The sequence below is a fragment of the Lactuca saligna genome, chromosome 6 (assembly GCF_052625555.1).
Source record: "Lactuca saligna cultivar CGN05327 chromosome 6, ASM5262555v1, whole genome shotgun sequence".
Lineage (NCBI taxonomy): Eukaryota > Viridiplantae > Streptophyta > Magnoliopsida > Asterales > Asteraceae > Lactuca > Lactuca saligna.
The window spans coordinates 159013513-159022175 of record NC_136422.1 but is presented as its reverse complement, the minus strand read 5'-3'; positions in this window follow the sequence as shown (position 1 = coordinate 159022175).

Below are 8663 nucleotides of genomic sequence, written 5' to 3'. Positions count from 1 at the left end.
TCAAGAACCGTTATCTACTTCTAGGGATCAATGATTTGTTTGAATAGTTGTTGGGTTCATCTTGGTTTTCCAAGATCGATTTGAGGTCTGGATATCATTATATAAGAGTTCGTGATGAGGATATCCAGAAGATGGCGTTTAGGACTCGTTATGGGCACTAATGGTTTGTGGTGATGCCTTTTAGGCTCACCATTACACCCGCAACGTTCATGGATCGGTGATCGTGTTCATCGATGATATCTTGGTGTATTCGAGATCCAAGGAGCAGCATGAGGAGCATCTAAAAGAGATTCTGGGAGTTTTGAGATTGGAGAGGCTATATGCCAAATTCGACAAGAGTGAATTCTGGTTACGAGAGGTCTAGTTCTTGGGACATCTCATTAATCAGAATGGGATATTGGTCGATCCGGCCCAGATTGAGGCACTTATGTGATGGGAGGTGCTAAGATCTCCATCCGAGATTAGGAGCTTTCTGGGATTGGCTAGCTACTATCAGAGATTTATTCGAGATTTCACCAAAATTTCCATTCCCCTCACCACGTTGACCTGGAAGGGTGTTACTTTTATTTGGGGTCTCAAGCAACATGCCCTATTTGAGATGCTTCGCTACAGATTGTGTGAAGCCTGGATGTTAGCCCTCCCTGTGGGAGTGGAGGACTTTGTGGTATACTGCGATGCATCTATATCACGAACGGGTGCGGTGCTAATGCAGAGGGGGCACGTGATAGCATACACGTCGAGGCAGTTGAAGCCTCATCATATGAGATCTCCCACCCATGATCTAGAGCGGGGGGGCAGTAGTGTTCACCCTCAAGATCTGGCACTACTATTTATACGGGGTTCGGTGTACCATGTACATGGACCACAAGAGACTGAAGAATCTGATGGATCAGCCCAACCTTAACAGGAGACATAAGAGATGGTTGGATGTGGTGAAAGACTATGGCTACGAGATCCTGTATCATCTGGGCAAGGCTAATGTGGTAGCCGACACATTAAGCTGTAGAGCCGAGCGTTCTCCGATCCGAGATGTGTGTATGAGGATGATGGTGATGAATCTAGTCTTGATACCATTCGAGAGGCCAACTGGAGGCCGTGACCCCGTAGAACCGCAAGAGGGAGCGGGTGATTAGGCAGGTGTTAGAGTTTGTGATGGACATTTGTGGGCTTATGAATTTCCGATGGCAGATTTGGGTGCCCTATACAGGAGAAGATCAGTGTATTATGATGGAGGAGGCGCATAGATCGAGATTCTCGATCTATCACGGTGACACTAAGATGTATTTGGACCTGAAGATAGATTACTGGTGGGCCTGTATGAAGTGGATGTTACATGGGTAGTTGAGAGGTGCTCTGCAGCCAGTTTAAGGCAGAGCACCAACGTCCACATGGTCCATTGCAGCCTCTGGGGATTCCCAGTGGAAGTGGAGTATATTTCTATGGACTTTATCATCAAGTTATCGAGGATTGCGCGTGGAGTTGTCGCGATTTAGGTGATTATGGACCAGGTGACGAAGAGCGCTCACTTCCTCGCTATCTATGAGAGTTCTTCTGCAGAGAGATTGGTCGAGATTTATGTGACAGAGGTGGTGGCTCGTCATGGTGTACCAACCTCGATTGTGTCATATTGATACGTGCATTTTAATTCTAGGTTCTAGAAGAAATTTCATGAGGAGTTGGCTACCCGACTACATTTCAGTACCGCATATCATTCACAAATAGACGGGCAGGGCAAGCGGATAATTTAGACGCTTAAGGACATGTTGCATGCATGTTTTATGGATTTTGGAGGAAGTTGGGACAATTATTTACCCTTTCTTGAGGTTGCTAACAATATCAACATCATTCAAGTATTGGTATGCCTCCCTTTGAGCTTTTTTTTTTATGGGAGGAGGTGTCAGACTCCCATTTGTTGGGGAGAGGTAGGGCAGCGTGTGATGGGTGGCACTGAGATAGTGCTGAAAATGAATGAGCAGATTCAATAGGTCAGATAGAGGCTACTAACGACCTAAAGTCTCCATAAGAGTTATGCAGACAGGAGACGATTCGAGCTGGAGTTGTAGATCGGAGATTTTGTACTCCTGAAGGTATCCTCTTAGAAAGGGGTGATTCGATTCAAGAAGGGGGAAATTTGGGGCCCTAGTACATTGGCCCTTTTAGAGTGATTGCTAGAGTGTAAGGTAGCATATCTGCTGGAGCTACATGCAGAGTTGAGTCATATCCATAACACCTTCCACGTGTCTTAGCTGAGGAAGTGTGTAGCCAATGGGATGATAGTGATGCCATTAAAGGACATTTAGGTGGATGCAAGCCTAAATTATATTGAGAGGCCGATTTCCATCTTGGATCGAAAGGTGAAGGTTCTGAGGAACAAAGAGGTGCCCCTGGTTTGGGTCCAGTGGCAACATCGGAGAGGGTCCGAGTAGACTTGGGAGTCGAAATCCGAGATGCGAGAGTAGTACCTAGAGTTATTTCTAGAGCATGAGTTTGATGGCGAAGTTTGATTCTAGAGTGTGAGAGTGTTTTCTACCTTGAAATCATTTGTTTGCAACATGGGTCTGAATGGACTCGTCGATTCCATGAGCCTTCTCCTATGTGTTAGGCGAAGGCTAGTTCGAGATCTCCGAGTAAGATACTTTTACTTAGTAGCTTACAAGGTGAGTCTTCTCAATATACTAGCATGAGTAGTGTCTATTACCCATTCCAAGTGTTTGAGAGAGTGAGAGAGAGAGAGAGAGAGAGAGAGAACAATGTATGAGTAAAGTATTAATTACATATTATTATCCTATGTGTTAGGCGGAGGCTAGTTCTAAATTTCTGAGTACGATGATTTTACTTGCTAGCTTACGATGTGAGTCTTCTCACTATACGACCATGAGTGGTATCTTTCTGTGACTGCAATGTCTTATGTACTTTTCTGTGTATTGTGATACTCTGCATTTTGTCTCTGTGGTTTATGCTTATTTTTATGAACTTGTTGAGTTGGGGTTGAAGGGTGCACCCGAGTTGTGGGACTGGAGGGTGTCCACTGGAACACATTGACCAAAAGGTCGTATTAAGTTAGCCTTGAGTGGCTAATGTGATGTGTGTGATATTTTGGGGAACTTATTAAGCTTCGTGCTTACCGTATTATGGGCATATGTTTCAGATACTTCTTAGGATCGTGGGAAGGCATCGGCTTGATTGTACACACACTCGCTTTGAAGATTTGGTTTTGGAGGATCCTGATTGGATATATACAGTTTTTGGCTATGAGATTTGATGATTTGATATTGTGACATTTTGTCATTTTATTATTGTGATAAATATGTTTTTTTTAATTGAAAAAAAATAGTTTAAAATTTTACGTTGTTACAATTATGATAGATTGCTTAGGAATATTTAGTAACATAGTCTTCATTTGTAATTGCGTTGTAAGGACAAATTTTTCTACATTTTTATAAATAAAATAAAATTTGTTTTTTGTCTTATTTATATTTCCTTGCAATGACATTTCTGAAAATTGATGTTTGTATGTTTCTATTATTAGCAATATTGAAAATGGATGTGATTCCTAATTTTGTTATTTGTGGTAGTGTCGAAAATTTACCAAATAATTAATGATTCTTATCACCCAAGTTTCAATTGGACAGAAACTTTGAATCATGCAACTGGTATTGTGTGATGAATGAGAACCTTCGTATTTGAGAAATTAAGACTAATTCCTTGTTCACATAAGTATGTTAGTCATGTGAAGGACTAAAGGATCTAGTACACATTGTTGTGCACTATGTTAAGTCCACCACAAAGAACGATAAGAATATTCATCGTGATATGCTAAAAGTATAGTAAATATGGTTATGCTTACAAGATTAAGTGTAATTCTGAATCGTTGAAAAGGTTTCAATGTAAAGCAAAATGAATAGGAAGAATCAGTTAGGTAGAAAGATAAAAGTTTCTCCAATATGAAAAGAAGGGAGAGTACTTAAGTATTGTGTTTTATGATTAACTTAGTGATTATGAAACCATGTCACAATTGATCCTCTAAGGACACCTTAGTATGGCTAAGAAGAGGAATCGGAAATTGTCGAAATAGTTTAATCAAAAAGTGAATCATACTTCGTTCCAAAATTGAGTCTTGGAGTTAAACTCGAAGATTGTGACTTGAGTGACACATCTTAAGATGGTTTATAACACACTCATCAAATGTAGAGTAGAAAATGTCTTCTTATTCCTACGCATTTGAATTTGGTAAGTTGTGATGTCTTGGATAACACAAAGATCAACTAAGACCAATTGTGTGAAGTGTTTGTCTTGATAAGAATGTGCACTAACTCTTGAATATTTGTTTGTCGAGGAATGTTTCTTGACAAGAGAATCTTATATGTCAAGAAGTCAGTGGGAGTCTAAAAGATCTTGAAAAGTTTCAAGAACTAATCAAGACTAACCTTATTGTTAAATCACTAGCCCACGACTTGAGCTTTTTAAACTATCATGTTTACATATTCTTGTTTCTATGCCCATTCCAGTTAAAGTTGACTATGCATGTGAGTTATATAAGTTCCCATTTGAATGCATAAAGGCAAAGCACCTTATTCAACGAAATTTCATTAATTTATATGGGTGAGCTGCTCAACTACTTGGAAGTCATGGTAGGCCCTTGTGCTTCCAGATGGCAAGAAGTAAAGATTGAACAAGTTCAGTCCGTATGAGTTTGGATTTGTCACAAACCTTGTCTTGTGATGACAAATTCACATGGATAGGAATAAATATACCATAAAATCTAAGTGGTAAGGTTTCACTCTAGATCATGAAAATGATTGTGAGGAAACGCTTTCAAAAAAAATGTTTTAAGGAGATAGCGATTGTGTAAATTGCATTCTCAAATTCGATTATGATTACGACATCCCTCTTCATAGTTTGAATTGTGAGATTTGGCAATTAGTCTAAACATTTGGGGCTTATTGATATAAGTTTTGAAATAGTTTAGACACGCGTATGAGCTTTCTAATAAAAGGTCTATGGGCTTACATAAAGTCATATCGAAGCATCACATATCAGAATTATGAACTTTGGTAAGAGTGTCAATAAGTATTGATTTCTAGAAGTCCAGTTGTTTTCTGAGTACATGTCAAAGCTAGTGGAGGGCATAATTGTTAGTAAGGATGTAATTATCATGTTAGTGGGAGCATGATTATTATGTTATGTGTTGCAAGTTAGCAATATTAGTTATAGAAAACAAAAGTTTCAAATTGCAAAACTACAGAGGTTGAAAAGTTGTTTCACTATAATTAAGGGAGAGAAATTTATACTTCATTTCAATCTAAAAGCATAGATCGAGAAAATTTTAATCAAATTTAGTCAAAGGACACATATGAATGTTATATCGAAAAGGTTCAACATAAGGAAATTCTATATATGGCAATATTATAGCGGGAGACTGGTAAAGTATCATGTCTTTATGCAAGACATTATGTATCATATCCCATACGCTTCGGGTATAGGATCGATTGCATATGCTGTAATATTCGACCGTTCTGTCTATTTCAAATGCGTAGGCATTAAGAGGGAAAAGGACAAGAATCGGATATGAATAAAGTAAGTTAAACAACTGTCAAATACCATCTAAGGTTCGCCAAGGATTGATCACTTGTGGGCAGTTGGAGGTATAGAAATTGATGGACCATATTGACATTATGATGAATAAATAGGATTCTATTTAGAATGCGTTGTCATATGGAAGATATGGAAATGTTTCCATAATGGTAGTTGGATATTAAGAAGCTATGTGTAGGTTAGAAACTTTTATGCAAGAACGATGTTCAAAGTAATGTACATTAAATTTTAGACCTCACTTTCATAGAAATTTCTTTTCACAATCTCAAATAGAGCACTTTGTAATATCATTGGAAAAGTCTTTGTGACTTTGGTACTATGTCATTACAAAAGGATCATTACATAAAATGTTATAATCTAACACATAGCATGAGTTAGGTATTTTTACCCTAGTGATAAGGATTAGGGATTTTGAAATGAGCATTAATTGGAAATGTGTTGAATTGATCTATTTCACAAAGTAAGGACCATATCCAAACATAGTGTGCATGCTTGAAGCATGGGACAACTGTTGTTTCAATTCAAGTATCAAGTTGATTATCCGAAACATTATACAATGAATAATGTGTAATTGATATGTTGATTAAATAGAAGGTGTTTTATTTATACTCAAAGTGTTGAGGCCATATTGGATTCAATTATTCTTGTGTTTCACTTTGCATGTTTTGACTTCCCGAATAATAAGATTATTCAAGTATCCATAGTCAATCATAATTTGGAAGTAGGTAATGAGGTAAGACTATCGTGAATCCAACTATAGATTGTCTAAAGCGTTTAGACATAGCAAAAGTTTGTTGCAGTGTTTATGAGTGCTTCTGAAATAAGATTTGAGTATTGGATTAAACCCACACTAAAGTGAATCACTTCATGGATTTTATCACGAGTGATTATGAGACGATAATATCTTATATTCTTGAAACGGAAACATATAGTTGCATTTAACAAGTCGGTTGCTCATTGATAATATGTAAATGCACCAATAACTTGGTGTTATAAAACATATTGTTGTGTGTGATTTGATAAGTAAAAAGAGCAATCATATGAGTCGAAGTTTATCCATTCCTTTTACCCAAAGTGGGATAAAAGTGACATCTATGGGCCCCTCGATGATTTTGTGATGACATCCTAAGCACTTGGCCTAGCCTGGACTAAGTTGATGTGTTCAATTATAGTCTATTATCAGTCTTCATAAATCAGAAATCGGGAAACAATCCATGAATAAAGAGAATGATTATAATCCATGTCTCAGTTCTTACGACATCTAGAATAGAAGAATATATGATCACTTATCTAAAGGACCCTTTGATATTAAGATCATAGTTCGACAGTGGCTTTTGAATGCTATGATTTCTAATCAGGTTCTGAAGTCGTGCTTGCAATAAAAGTTATTAGACTTATCTAAGAGGGATACTTTTGGATTAGCTGTCTACGCCCATAACTATTTTTGGTATGTACTTGATTCGATTATGGAGAAAGAGGATTAATTATGATTTATTAACATATTATAAGAATAATATATTACTTGAGAAATCATATTATTTAATTAGTATTGATTAGAAATTAATTTGGAATGAATTTGGTGACCAAAAGAGACTTATTAAATAAACGGGGAAGGATTATGTAAATTATTAATATTTATAGTTTGGGCTCATGGACCTTATTGGTATAAGGTGGACAAAAACTCTATGAGAGTCCATAAACATTTCATCCAAGTCTTGTTCAATGGGAGTCCATATGTTTCTTAGGGCCTAAGAAAACGGAATTAGGGTTTGCATGTTCAAAACCCTAGAAGCCTAAACTATAAAAGGACCGCATTAGCTCCTAAAAATGGGCCCAAGAGGACTAAGAGAACCCTAGAGATTTTTGAAGCCTCCTACTCTCTCTCTCTCTCTCTCTCTCTCTCTCTCTCTCTCGCTCTTCCTTATTGGTAGTGGTGTTTGTGACTCCATTAGAGGTGCAACACTCGGGGCACTAGGCTTTCTGAAGACAAGAGAGGTAAAGATTCTAACCCTAATCATTTGTGATTTTCGATATATGTATGCTATCCATAGGGTTATTGCTTTGGTATTCACCGTTGTGTGTTCAAATTTGAATAACCTAGATCCAAAGCAATTAAGGTTGCATGTACACCATAGTATGATGTTATGCTCATAACCCAACAGACATTGGTCCTTCAACTCGCTAAACAATGAAAGGAGACTCTCCTCAAATTGATGATACAACTAGATAAATGCTTGGACTGTTGATTTGGGAAACCTCCACACTAAATATCCTCAAATAAAACAAAAATTAATTCTAACGCCTCATTCCTGGTACGTATTTAATTAAAATTTGTTTATTTTTGTAGTGCTAATCGACGAGTTGGGAGCCCTAGACTCAACGAGCAGAAGTGATATTGGACATGAGATCTAAGCCATCTACTTGACGAGTTTAGAGCCCTCAACTCGAAAAGTAGGCCTGCCAGAATGAAACCCTAATTTTGGGTTTTTGCACCCTATTTAAGCAACTTAATCCCCACCTTATGGGCTCATTTCCAGCCTCCAAGTCCAAACCCCTAATCCACGAAACCCTAGAGCATTTTGTGTGTGTGAGAGCAATTTATCAGTAATCTTGTGTGTTCTTGAAGAGTGAAGAAGAAGAAGGACTTAGAAGGCTGAAGGAGAAGATAGTAGATCTTGAAACTTCCTTCCATCCTCATCAATTTCTGGTAAGCATGTCTCCATCTTGGCTTTTGGTTCATTAGATCTTCTTATGTCCATTTATGGGAGGTTTAAGAACCTTGATTCTTGGGACATAGACATCCCAAGTGGTTTAACTTTCAGATTTGGGATCTAGAAGGTGTTTCATGGCATAAAGGTGCAAACTTTATGACCATGGAAGCCCCATGCAACCTTAAGAACGTTTCTATGGCCTCTTGAGCTTAAAAGGGCCATGCATCGAAGTAAAGTCTAAGAGTTTACATGTTCATTGGGTGTTTAGGACCTAGATCTGGGTTTTCATGCTTTGGATTGGAGTAATAAGGATTTTAGACAAAGATTTAAGTCCTAAAGAACTAGGGTTTGAGCTAA